This window comes from Calypte anna, chromosome 4B, assembly GCF_003957555.1.
Source record: "Calypte anna isolate BGI_N300 chromosome 4B, bCalAnn1_v1.p, whole genome shotgun sequence".
Taxonomy (NCBI): Eukaryota; Metazoa; Chordata; class Aves; order Apodiformes; family Trochilidae; genus Calypte; species Calypte anna.
The window spans coordinates 19616422-19630563 of NC_044249.1; positions in this window are offsets into that span (position 1 = coordinate 19616422).

The window sequence follows — 14142 nt, forward strand, 5'->3', positions numbered from 1 at the left end:
TCTAATTAACATTAATGTGTGTTCAAAGTTCAATATATCTCCTAGGTTTTGAAAAGAAAATACATTTTCCAACAGAACTGTTACATCCTATGGGAGTAGAGAATGTTTAATGGGGCTGAAATGACAATAAGTAGTAAGAATAAATAACACAATCTGCTTTGCCTTACTTTAGTATAAGCTATTCAAAACTTAACTCAAGTATTAATAAGCTTTCAGCAGTGCAGTGTGCATAAAAGTCATTTAAAAAGAAGGATTTTAAAGCTGTATAGAATAAAACTAAACTCTCTCTGATCCATGAAGATATGTTAAATACTGAAGTTACTCAAAGTTTGACCTGACATATATGGATGCACACACACAACCCTTTCTACATATAAGCAAATATATAGCAAGTGTAAATATAGTGAAGTCCAACTGAATGTAGTTGATTGATGACCTCTCTTATCCTCACTACTCTATAGAATATGCTAATAGAAATCTTAATTCTACCCCAGAATTCTGAAAGGTTTTCTTGAAAAAAACAAAAAGAACTCAAGCTTGGAGTTTTTAGAGTATATTTTCCAGAGCTTTAGTACATTTTGAAAGGGGCCAATTAGGTTTTTTTCCACAAGATCCTAATGTGGTCAGAAAAAGGAAAAGGCAGATGCTGGGCCACAGAATATTTTACAATAAGACTACAATGTGAACGTCTCTTAATAAGAAAGCAAAGAAAATATATTCTTTGTATTTTCATGTGACTTGGAATCCTTAGAAAGTTCTCTTTTCTAATGCCAAATATAATACCAGTTGTAATTATTTATTTCCTCTGACCTTTTCACTAGTATTTAGTGACATTATCATTTTGACACACCAGGCTAGGATAATTACAAAATTAGTTGGTTTTTTTACAAACAAGAGGGAGCTGAAATTCATTTAGGCAGAGCAAGTGAGCTGTGGTTAGACCTGCAGTGACAAGAGCCTGGCAAGGAAGCATCTTGCCTTGTGTAGAGCCAAACAGAACAAGTAGTAGATGCTTTGACATGGAAGAAGTTAGACACTTAGATTCAGTGGTTCTCAATTATTGTACATCTGTGAAGGAAGGAGGAAAAATACACAGAAAATTGTTCTGTTGAATTTTAAGGTTGTTAGGTCTATCATATATTCCCTTGCTATACCTATCTCCCTATATATTATGTATTCTTAGACATTTCTTCTCTTGCAAACCAGTGACTGTATTCCCCTGCACAGATGGAAGTGTAGATGAAATGCATCAGAAACAGCAGCATAGCCATGAATTTCTCCAAAAATGTTTGCACTAAAAGCTTCAGTGAACTACATACAGTCAGCAGCTGCATTTTGGATAAACTTCCAATATGCAAGGTTGCACGTTATGGAGGACTGAGCAGTTCTGTCATCTCAGACAAGGTATTAGTGACTGAAAAATGATGCACAAGTTGAGTGAAATAAACCCTCTGCTTCCTGTAGTGTCCTTGGTTTTGGAGAGGGGATGCTTAGTGCAAATAAGCCCAGTGGTGAACATTTGCAGTGGTTAAACTTAAAGCAAGTTGGTATCAAACCAGTGCTGACATTCCCTCCTCTGTCACTGGGAGATATTTGCAGACAGAGATTTGAAAGCACAAGTGGATTAATTTCCTACCCCTTCACTTCATAATTCTCTTTTCCTGGCATAATATGCAATGCTCTGGGTTATTTCACCCAGTCAACCTACATCTGATTTGCATTTAATAAAGTTTAATGTGAAGAATTATTTCTATGTAGACTCCATCAGGTATACTTTAATTCCACATCAATATATCAATTATTTTTTTTCACAAAGTATATGCCTTTTATGATTTATATATAAGTGCTGATTAAATATATTTTAAAATAAAAATATCATACCTGATCAGTAAATTAAACCTAAGTGTAACTGTAAAAAACCTGTCTGATCAGCTGATAACATTATTACTGAATCAGTGCCCTAATTAATTGCTCTACAGAGTCTCTCATTGAAGATTGCTGAGTGGATAAATAGTTTCTTTGAAAAATTAAACAGCATACAGCAACACTAGCTTGTCAGAAGAAAAGGGAACTGTAATGGTCATTACTGTTACAATATTTAAGATTTTTTAAATAGCAAAAAATTGCATCGTGGGTTGTGGTTTGTGTTTCTTTTGTTTGTTTGTTTAAACTCTATGGCTATTTCATTTTTTAAATCTTGAAATATGCATTTAAATACCTCTGAAACTGAGTTCCTTACTGCCTTCAGTGTCCTAATAATCACTTTAAAATCATATAATAATTCCCAGATTTTCAGCTGGTACTTTTGCTGTCATTTTCTTTTGGGTCAAATACACTTCAGCAGTGCAAAACCTTGAATCTTTCCAAGTCTGTTGTAGTCATCTGCTTTCAGCTTTTTATTTGTGGACTCTGTATGAGAAGATGGGTTGATTTAAGTCACATTCAGGTAATTATCTTCAGTTGTGCATGGCTTGTAGCAAGTCCTACTCACTTCTCAGTCCTCAGTCTCTTGACTCTGTCCTTCTCTTGACTAATGCCTTAGACATGACTGAAGCTCACAGTAATTTGATTCCTTCAAACACCAGTCCTGAATGTAATGATAATTCAGTGGTGGAGCTATCAATCTGCACACATTACACACAAATATTCAGTTTTGGTTCCAAATATCCAGAAAAAAATTCACTGAGCCATGGTGCATTTTCACTGGTCTCATCTTGTTTGAAAATGCCTTTGTGTTGGCAGCTTCTGCAGCCCAGGGATAATTTTCTAGTTAAGAAATTAACTCCCATATCAACAGAAAGGAGGGAAAGGAACAGAGGACCCACGGTTGGTGCCATCACCAACACTCAGCATCACTCAGCAGGAATGTGCAGATTGGGCATTATGGAGTTAAGGTGGGGAAGCTGCACAAAACCTAAAGGCAAAGTAAAGAGTGCAGAAAAGGGGTTGACCAAAAGGCCTGAGATTTGAGGCAGAAACCATTGAGCAGATTGGAAATTGTGAGTCATTAATGATGCATATTGTTCAATTTACAAATTAAATTAATTGTGTTAAAAGTTCATGGTTCTGAGTCAAGTAATTTTTCAGAGTGTACATCATATTTAGAACTATTAAGGAATTTCTATGGATGGAAAGTGAGCTGTTATTTGATGATTATGTCTCTTTCCTAAGAACCCTAAATTAAATTTTTTAAATGTCAGGCAAATTACCCGTGTGTGCATTTCTGAGGCACAAAAGCCTTTTAAGGATGTGATTTCTTCATCTAGTAAGACCTGCTATGCCTCAGTATACACAGCACAGTACAGCATCTGGCCTTTTAAGCATTAAAAGCTTCTGAAACTTCTCAGAGGATAAAGTCATTATGAGGTGTATTTTAAAATTAATCCAATAAATTAAGCAACAGCTTATTCAATTCAATTTACATTTAATTTTTTTTTTTCTGCTCTTTAGCTATGGAAGAAAAGAAAAAAAAGAAAGCATTGCTTTTGTTCCCACTGTAGCAGTGCAAGTGTCTAGATGACAAGGATGTAACTATTTCAATTTATTTCTTTCCAGGCATTAATTTTTTACTTCAGTTCAGTTTGAATTGCATTTTATAGTTTTTTTTTCTTTTTCTTTTATTATTTTTTTTCTTTTTCTAAACGTGTACAAAGGGAACATTTTCTTTGAAAGCTTTTGTGCTTTACTCCTGTATTTACATTTTCTGCAGGCAAAAATATAATAGTAGAAGACCTTAGCATATTGGTGTGCTTGTATTGTATGAAATTTCACTCTTTAATCCTAGTTGTATCAGCTCCTTTTAGGTGATGGGGTGGTTTCAGTTCAGAAGACATATTTACTTCTGGAAGCTGCAGAAAGCTTTTTTCCAAAGTTCATCATCTTATTTCTGCTTAGGCAGTGAAATTAGCTGCCAGAGGAGTTTGTGAAATTGCTTTCACTGGAAGTATTCAGAATAAATCTCAACATCAAACTGGGGAAGTTTGCAGAGGATGAAATCAGTTAGATGATGAAGTGGCAGACACCCATGGAGATACAGGAAGATTTCTCACAAAGGTGCAGCACAGAGTTCACCTTAACTGGGGTTTCTTTTTAATCCCCAGGTCACAGTCTCTGGAAATATTCTGGTACAGATAGGCAGTGCTGCCTTTTCTCATATGAAACCTGAATCTATTCTAACTCAACTATCAGTGTGCTGATGGATCCTGGTCCTATAAGCAGGAGTCAGAATATATTTTTTTTTATAAGGAGCAGGACTAAATTTACCTGTGATAAAAAAGTGTGAAGAGCCCTAAGGGAAGTGCCAAGGAAGCAAGGAGCAACAGGAGAGACCTTTATGATGAGTTTTATGCACAGTCAAGAAGAATTGCCTTTGAAACTCATTAAAATCTTTTCAAATGTAGACACTGCCAGAAATCAGTCACATTTCCTGAGCCTCTATGAGACCCTCTGTGGCCAAGTCCCCAGTACTTGGGCCAATGGGCACTGATTTTTAGCAAAAGCTGCCCTGCAAGAATCACTATAATTTAATGCTCTTCAGTGGCTTTTTTTTTTTTTAAATAAAAAACTCTTGACTATCCTGTGACTATGAGCATCATGGGCCCACAAGCCATGGGGTGGTAACATCTGATTCTTCACTACAAAACTGGCATTTCTGTCTGTATGCTGTGATTGTTACTCCAAAGATTTCTGGTTTGCAGGAGTGACTCGCAGCAAACAGTTGGGTGGAAGACTATAAATATTCATTCTGAAAATGCCAGAATGTGTCTGCCTCACCAGGCTGTCTCAAAAGGAAGCTTAATTCTTGTTTGGAAGAAAAGAGTCCAGAATGGAGGATAATGCAAGCTGCTTTCCCCTTTACTTGGAAGCAGAGCTGAGCAGTCACTGTTGTCATGGCATTCTGATGTGGAAATTTAAAAATGAAGGTGCTTCACCTTAAACACATCTTAGGAATCTTTTTTTTTTTTTTTTTGTTAAAAATAACACTAGCATGTGCAAAAATACAGTGGTATTAGTTGTCACTGCATGAGAAGAGTGCTATTTTTGATTCGGTCTGGCAAGCACAATAGACAGATACTGAGTTAATAATCAGGATTAAACACACCTCTTTCTTGGCTTCACGCTAGATGGCACATTCATGTTTTATAAATTCTTACTGCCTAGATCTGAGGAGCTGGGAATTTTTTTATTTTCACCCATAGCTGTTGTGAGTAACTAAAGGGGAAGACAAAACCATTTCTTTTTTCTTGTTTTTACTTCTAAGAATTGTTTCTTTCATTCAAAAACCAATAGCTGTAGGCATCTTTTAACTGTAGTTACTAAAAAAATTGCAGTAATAATTAAAATGTTTGTGTATGCTGGATGGTTTATGCTTTTAATGCAGCCACAGGTCTGGTTTTTACAAATATTCTTACAGATCACGAAATCATTTTGGATGTAAAAGACCTTGAAGTCCAGCCCTTAACCCAGCACTGCCAAGGCCACCACTGAACCAGAAGCCACCACTAAGTGCCACATCTACACATCTTTTAAATACCTCCAGGAATGATGACTCCACCACTGCTATAGGCAGCCTGTTCCAGGGCCTGACAACAGTTTTGGTAAGGAATTTTTTCCTAGTATCCAAAATAAACCTCCCCCGGGACAACTTGAGGCCATTTCCTCTTGTTCTACGACTTGGAACTTAGCAGAAGAAACAGACACCCACTTCCCTCCATCCTCCTTTCAGGGAGTTTTAGAGGGTGAGAAGGTTTCCTCTCAGCCTCCTTGTCCCCAGGCTGAACACCCCCAGGGCCCTCAGCTCCTCCTCATAAGACTTGTGGATATGATGATAATTCTTTCCACAGAAATTAGTACTGTCTTACTATGGATTAGTAGCAAATGGAACACCATATGCAAGCAGCATGCAGATTGCTGTCAAACAGAGAACTCATCTCTTCTTTACAGAATAATAACAAATATCAATGTCTATGGAGCAGTGCATGACTGTAGGCACCCCCAGGCTCTGCTGGTGTTACTTGGATAGAAAGAAAACAGAGGAGATTGAATATGTGGCAGCTCTGGAGCACATTACCTGGGTGACCTTGGCAGCTCCTGGAGCATTTTTTGTCACACCTCTGTGGTGTGGTGGGAGCAGCCTCGAGATCAGCTCTGCAGTAACACAGCTCACACGGTTACCTTCTGGCTCTAATATTACCTGGAGGGAATACAAATGCTACAAAGGTGTATGACAGTATTTTTCCTGTTGCTCTACACACAAACACACTCAACCCCTTGTTTTCAAAACCTGGTAAAAAAAAATCACTTCTTTGAAAAGCAGCAGCTCAGTGGCCATCAAAACTCCTTCTTCCTGCTAATCTTACACTCCATTGCCCAGCCAGCTTCCCTTCTCCTCTCCTACTTCCCAGTCCCCGGCTGTCCCTGCAAAGTCTAGTGACAAAAACTGAACAGGAAAGAGATTTGCCAAGTACTGCAAAACCTAGACACCATCCAGATAAATTTGCCTTGTCATTGGGTGCAGTGTTTTGCCTGAAGTAACAAGCTCATGGAATTCCTTTTTTTTTAAGATGCTGTCAAAACTATCATGTTCCAGAACTGGGTGAGATGTAATCTATAGTATTTTATCTTTGCATGTGATAACCTCCATTTCAAACTACTGCCTTGTATCACTGTGTGGGGTATACTTTATCATGTCTTCAACATAACTACTTTGAAACCATCTACATAGACATTTACCCAGTACAAGCACAGCTTCTTAGCAGCAGGTATGCTCTTCAGGGGAAATATATATTGAAATATATTCAAGTGTAAGCTTGAAAATATGTGAAAGTACAGAAATTCAACAGAGCACAAATGAGGAAGGAATCTGAGAACACTGCCAGCCCTTCTGCTTCTGACAATATATATTTCATGTTTGTCTACAGGAAATTCAGAGTACAACAAAAACTACAGCAATTCTTTACAGTGGGTTTTCCAATACAAAGAAAAGTGTTATTGTTTTTTTCAGCACAAACAAGCTGTATCAGGTAACTTCAAGACATCTCCAGCTTCCTAAAAAAAAAAAAAAGGTGGTTTTTTTGGCCCTGCTGATAAGGGATTTGCTCTGCCTGTGAGAAAGGCCCACAAAGCTTTACTTCTTCTCTGTGAGTCACAGCTGCCATAGCCCCAGAAGGCCAATTTAGCTCACAATATGTAAGACAACTTCTCAGCTCCACTCTCCCCAGCTCCTGGTCAAAAAAAGCCACAAAAGTGGCATTTCAGAACTGATGTTTCAGAAAAGATCTTTCACTTCCTGAAGCATAACATCTGGCAACAGCTGCTGAGAACTCAGCCAAGGGGAAGACACAGTTTGCTTTCTGGAAACCAATCCATAGGTGTCTGCTCTTCATCCCTGGACACAGCCCAGGCCACCATCATAAGCAGGTAAGAAAGCTTAGAAATAATGCTCAGGTTCTCAGGTTGAAGGAGGAGCCTTCTGCTGCAGTGTTCCAGTGGTTTATCAGAAGATAAACTGCACTGAAAGCCCAGAGCTGCACAGCTGCTCATGTGAGTGGTACTGAAATGTTGTTGAATTGTTTACTTAGCTGCAGAATGCATTAAAACTTAATGGGAAGATAATAGGTTAAAGATGGGACTAGCAATGGAGAGTAACTTACATTAAGTATTTGTATGTTTTCTCTTAAAAATAAATGGTGGATATGTTGAAATGTGATCAGTTATACTTCTACAAATGCTTCAGATAAGATGTCTTATACAGGCATATTTCCAAACATAGAAGATGAGTTCCATAGGGTAAAGAAAAATATCATAGAAGAAATTATGAAATAGTTCATTACTCAGGAAATATCTTCTTAAATTTTGATGGAATATTATATAAACATTAAAGAAAGTATTCCAGCCAGAAGTTTAATAAAATATAAGACTAAAATTAAAAAAAATGGTCTGCATGAAATTATCTTGAAATACATCACAAACTCTTTCATTATATTGCATGGATTATTAATGAAATTTTATTCCTCAAAAATTATAATATTCATGAAGTTTCATAGAAATGTTATCAAAAGGTCAAACAAAGCATAAAGAAATAATCACAGCCCCCCACTCCCACTAAAAAAAAGACATGAAAGTCACTTTTCCATACATAAAAATGTCCTTTAAGAGTACACTTCTTAAACTCATGTATAAACAGTGTATTTGGATTTTCAAAGAGCTTCTTAAAACACTTCCCTTCAAAAGGAACTAAGTTGTCATGGTATAAAAAGAAAAGTCCTCCCATGAATTACCTGCTGATTAATGAATAGGAACAAAAGATAGGAAATAATTACAGTTTTCATAATTAGGGGAAGTTGCCAACATAATCCCAAAGGATCTGTGCTAAAACCTGTGCCTTTCAGTGTGCTCAGGTATAATCTAAAAAAGGATATTGTAGTGAGCTGACAAATGTTCCTGATGATTCTGTGTTAGCCATAGGAATAAAAGCTGACTGTAGGAATGGCAGAAGGAAGTCATGGTTTTGACTGGAAAATAAGAAATAAAATCAGATGTTGATAAATGAAAAGCCGTGTAAGAAAAGAACAGCCCGAAGTGTAGAAATCAGAGTTCTATTAACACTCAAAACAGGTATCTTGGTGTTATTTGAGGTAACTCTGAGAAAATATTCCTTCTTTTACAGCATTAAGCCAAAAAGCAAAACAATGCCAGGTTATTGAGAAAGAAACAGAAAAAAAAAGAGAAAATGTCACTAGGAGTTTGAAGTGACCAATAAAGTGGTCCAATGAAGTGACCAATGAAGTGACCAATAAAACTTCCAGAGCATTGGAAGTGCTATGGAAAGGTATAATACAAATGCAATATTCCTGTGTTGGTCTGTTAATTAAGTTATGCCCATCAGGTAATGATTTAAACCTCACTGAAAACAGGGACAAACTTCTTTGTAAAAACTGTACTTGGGGATTTCCTTGCTCCTTTGTATTAGTGACCTTTATTCATTCTCATTATTATCCTATTTTTTTTGCAATATTTAAACTGTTATCATCAGTGAAAATTTATACTACATCTATGTGGTCAAATCTGTTGGTTTATTCTCTACCTGGAGAATAAAACTAGATTTTAAGTGTTGCAACAAAAGCTGGAGATCCATCATCTGGTCTTCATGGAGTGAGTTTACAGAGCTGTAACTTCTGCAGTGTCTCTCCTACACAGCACTCACACAGTGTTATAAAAAATGGATGACCTTGCAAAAAACCTCTGCACACCACTGTTAAAAATTCTTTGAATCTGGAGGAGGCAAAAGAAAGGGTTAGCTGCTTAGCTGATGCAAAATGAGGCTCAAGGCTACAATTATTTAAACAGTGGTGCCTGCTAGCCATGCCTTCAGCTACTTAACAGAGCTGCTTTTTGTCCTTGTATCAAGTTGGACTGAATATATCAGGTAAAAATATTTATCTTGTTCATTCCAAATGAAGTTGTGGTTACATAACTGATGAAAAAGTGAGTCTTTTTTTAAAAAACATAGTAGAATATTTACTTATTATTAGGAACAAGCCTGAAAGTGATGTTCCAATCTTTCTGATTACTGTCCTATGAATTCTGGGGGTTTTTTTGGTAGATTTTGCTGTGTGGTGAGATTAATCAACCTTTAATCATCTTTGTAGAGCTTCACTGGATTCACTCCAGTATGTCCATGTCTCTCTTTTATTTGGAAGCCCAGTACTGGAAACAGTATTACAAGCATTTATCACCAGTGCTCAGTAGAGGAGAAGGGTCACCTGCTACCAACACTCTGTTTAAAGTGAACTTTTCAATTTTTCAAAGGCTTTTTGTTACTTACCAGGATTCTTATGAATATAGAATTTATAAATTGTTCTGGATTTTTATCTCGACACACATCAGCAACAAAAAGCACTCTTTTCTTTACAAGAAAGCTTCTTGTCAAATGTCTTCACTGCCAAGAAGCAGGTTAGTGTAGTGAAATGAGGCAACCAGGTGCCACTCATTACCAGGGAGTGAGCATGAGCTTGTGTTAAGCCCACCTGTGCCTAATTAGGGTGGGCCCCCACTGCGCATGAGCAGGACCAGGGGGCCAATAAAAGGTGAGGCCTAAGACAGAGGCTCAGCTCATTCCTGAACAAGCTAGCAGAGAGGTCAGTTGCTCTTGGAGCAATAGCACCGATCTGGGCTCGTCAGCTCTGAGAGCCATCAGCTGAGAGCATTGCTCGTGAGTCTCTGCTGGAACACCTGGTTGGACTTTGAAGCGCCATTCCCTAAGAGAGCTTCGTCTTGCTACACCTAAGAGAGGTTCGTCTTGCTACAGGTTAGTACCCAGATCTCCTGAAAATTTATTTTAAAGTATTTCCTTAATTTGTTACCCCCCTCTTCTCTAACATGCTTTCGAAAAAGACTGAGGGGTGATCTCATCAATGTTTTCAAATATGTAAGGGGTGAGTGTCAGGGAGATGGAGTTAGGCTTTTCTCAGTGGTGACCAGTGATAGGACAAGGGGTAATGGGTGTAAATTGGAGCACAGGAGGTTCAAGTTGAATATCTGGAAAAATTTTTTTCCTGTAAGGGTGACAGAGCCCTGGAACAGGCTGCCCAGGGGGGTCGTGGAGTCTCCTTCACTGAAGACATTCAAAACCCGCCTGGACACGTTCCTATGCGAAGTGCTCTAGGTGGCCCTGCTCTGGCAGGGGGGGTTGGACTAGATGATCTTTTGAGGTCCCTTCCAACCCCTAGGATTCTATGAACTTATTTGACTTAAATACCTGAACTGCAATGAGGGCTGACATGCTAAAACAAAAGGCTGAAAACTCATACTGTTCAGATTCTATTATCTACTTTTTGTTCTGGTACCACCTAGGATTCTCATATTGGAAGACAAAAGAGGATTCTGTGCTCCCAGATAACACAGGTCATGTTCATTTGCAATTTATTTGAAAGCTTCATGATTTTTCAGAGGTAGTTAAAACCTGTATTTATTAGGGGATTTCTTGTAATACTTGTAGAGCACATAAAGTCTTAATATATGCAAAATAACTTTGGTGATAAAGTCCATAAATTCTCTTTACTGTTACAGCTTTAGTAATTACAGTCAGTGACTCAGTGGCTATTTTGAGACAAAGGGCAGGTACTCTCAAGTTTTCATTAAATTTTGAGCCTAAGAAGGCAAAGGTACTCTCATGACCATCTAGACTGACCTTTCTGTGTTAGCTGAATCCTTTCTCCCAGTGAGAGAATCCTGTAGTGATTCCAGAGACTCCAGGTTAAATTAAAACCTCTGTAGAAAGATACTCCATAGCATAAAAAAATATCTCCAAGTCTTGGATTCTAACTTAAGCTGGCAAAAAAGCATCTAGTGTAAGCTACACAAATCTGGGCTCCTTCTTGCAATTGGTAAAGTTCAGTCTTTTGAAAATAGCTGTCTAGGCTAGATGGAACAAACCATTCCAGAAGTATGAGTTTTTTCTAGATAATATTTGTGGACTAAAATTAGGTGAAACACAGACCTCTAAATATGATTTATTTTTTTTTCCTCTGCATCCATGGCAAGGTGACTGATTATTCCCCTTCACTGACTGAAACAGGATAATGTATTCCCAAAGGTAACTTGGCTCCTAAGAGAGGGAAGATGAAAAAGTTCTCCCATCTCTTCTTACTTAAATGCTTCCTGACCATGGCAGGCAGAAACTTTGTCAGAGCTAAAATAAAACCCCAGATATTCTTTCCTGCTCTGCCCTAAACTATTCACAGCTTTCCAAGGTGGCACAGCAGGATGGAGCTGTAGCATTGTCTGTGTTGGGTCAGACAGACAAAAGAGTCAAATTACACCTCCAGGGCCTGACAAGCTTCCATTGCAACCCAGTGACTTCCAGCACAAGGCAGTCTCTCTCCCAGTTTTCTTTTCTATTTGCAAAGCAGGAACAAAAGCCACAATTTGATCCCACCATTAAAGGTCTGTCACAGCTCCCAGGCACAAGACTCCAAAGATAAAGTGATATTCAGAATCACCCCACAGTAATTTGCAGACTCTATACTGTCATACTCCAAAACTGACCACTACCCAGCAGATGACACCACAGATGTGTGAGAGAATATGTTCAATTTAAGAGGTTAAAAATTCAGTAGCTAACAAATGCATGCATACAGGCAGGTAGGCAATAAAAGCTGCAGGTAAAGAATCAGCCAGAGAACAGTTTGGGGTTGCTTGAATCATTGTAGGAATAGAATGTCCAGAAGAGGACTCCAGCATCTGCAATGACTCTGGCACAGGCTGCTGATCAGATGGAGAATGTTATTATATGGCAGAGGTCTCTTTGGAATTACTGTGATATTGTTTGATCAAATTCCATGGTTCTTTTGTTAAATACATGCTCTGCTTTCATAGTGAGCCTTCAAGCTGAGTACATACTATGAGATTTCTTGAATTGTAAGAGTTGTAAGGTAGTGCTGCAGGAGGAAGGATGAGGCAGTCTGCAGACATGGTGTAATTAACCCCAAAATTTATCTCAAGGCATTTCTTCTTTTTGTACATCATACAAAAGGGATTTAGTCCCTATGATTTTTTTTTTAATTTTACGTTTTTCTCAATGCATGGAACTTGAATAGCAGTAAAAATGTTAAGCCTAAAGAGTAGAGCTTTTTGTGTTATAATCAGTGCACTGAACACCTGTGAACTGTTGAGTTTAATTGGGTTACAGCTGGTGCTGACTGTGCTTGGAGAGAGGGACAAATGTGTGTGTGGAGGTGTTTAATGACTTATTTGCCATGTGTTTACAGAGCAGTGCCTTGATTATTGCTAGCCATGCCCTTTGATTCCACCTTCTACTCTCGCAACAGTAGATAAGAGCAGCCTGGACAGCAGAGTACCAGAAACCTCACTTGCAGAACCAGTCCTCTGTGTAAAATAAGGAGTTTAATGTAATAATGTCACTCATTTGTAGCTTGGAAACTAAAGGGGGTTGGTTAACAATCATACACAGGTGGGACAAGGCCAGGAGTTGAATTGCCATGTTAATTTTCTCTTGCCTGAGGACCACTTCAGCCTCTAGCCTTCAATTATAGTAATTAAGATAAAGGATAAATGGGACTAAGCTGCATGTATAAGGCTCAGGTCATGCAGTCAGCATGCAGCAGGGAATAAGCCCAGCTCCAGGGTCTGCCTGTTCTAGAGCTGTATGGTGAGTGCAGCCCTCTCACACTTACTGACTTCCCACTCTTCACTCATTTAGGGATTTCTTTGTAATTGGAAAAGACTTTTATATGTTTCTACATTCATAGTTCTCTGAATCTCTTACAGATGATAGCCATGAGGAAGTGCAGTCCAAACCCAGCTGAATTTATTCATGAAGTTCTAAAGCTGGTAAGTTCTGGACTGATTTGTAGTTTACTTAAATTTGCAAGTATTTCTATATGTAGGCTTAGCACTGGAATAATTGTGTGTAAAAAAAAAAAAATCAAAAAAAAATCAGTGTGTCAGCCAGGATAGTCATCAGGGTCCTTCCTGATCTTAATGGAATACTAATAAAATGTCTGTCAGAGGCTTTCAATGCATTAGCTATACCAAAAAGTCAAGGCAATCAATACAGAAAGTCAGTAAGAAAGGAACATACTGAGAGGATGCACCTTATTGTATCCATACGTCATTGCTTTCAAAAGCCAAGTCCATCATGTACCTTGGCCAAAAATCTGAGTAATAATATGATGAAATAAGAACTACTGGATTGCAGCAGACATGTACAAAATATCTCACTATTGAGCACCTTATATTCCTAACCATGAGATATTTCATAATAAGCTGCTTTGCTAATTGTATGAAACAGAGAAAAGGATTTTCTGAAATAGGCAGACCCCCATGAGACATTAGGAAGAAAGCTGACATGCAGTCTGGTGTCATTTCTGTTTCTAAAATCATTTAAGGTCTGAGGCATTGTGTGCAGAACAAGCTACAGCAAAGAATCTTTTAAGTGCAAGAACATTGTCACAATCTGCCAGCTTTAAAAGGGAAAATAAAATAGCCCTCCTGGTAACTAAGTGAACATCTAACATAGATGGAATTTCAGGACATGTAGGAGATAATACTCATTCCTCTCTTTGTTCAGAAATAGATTAAATGCACTTTGTCATTGATTATTCCTTCTGATTTGCTGTG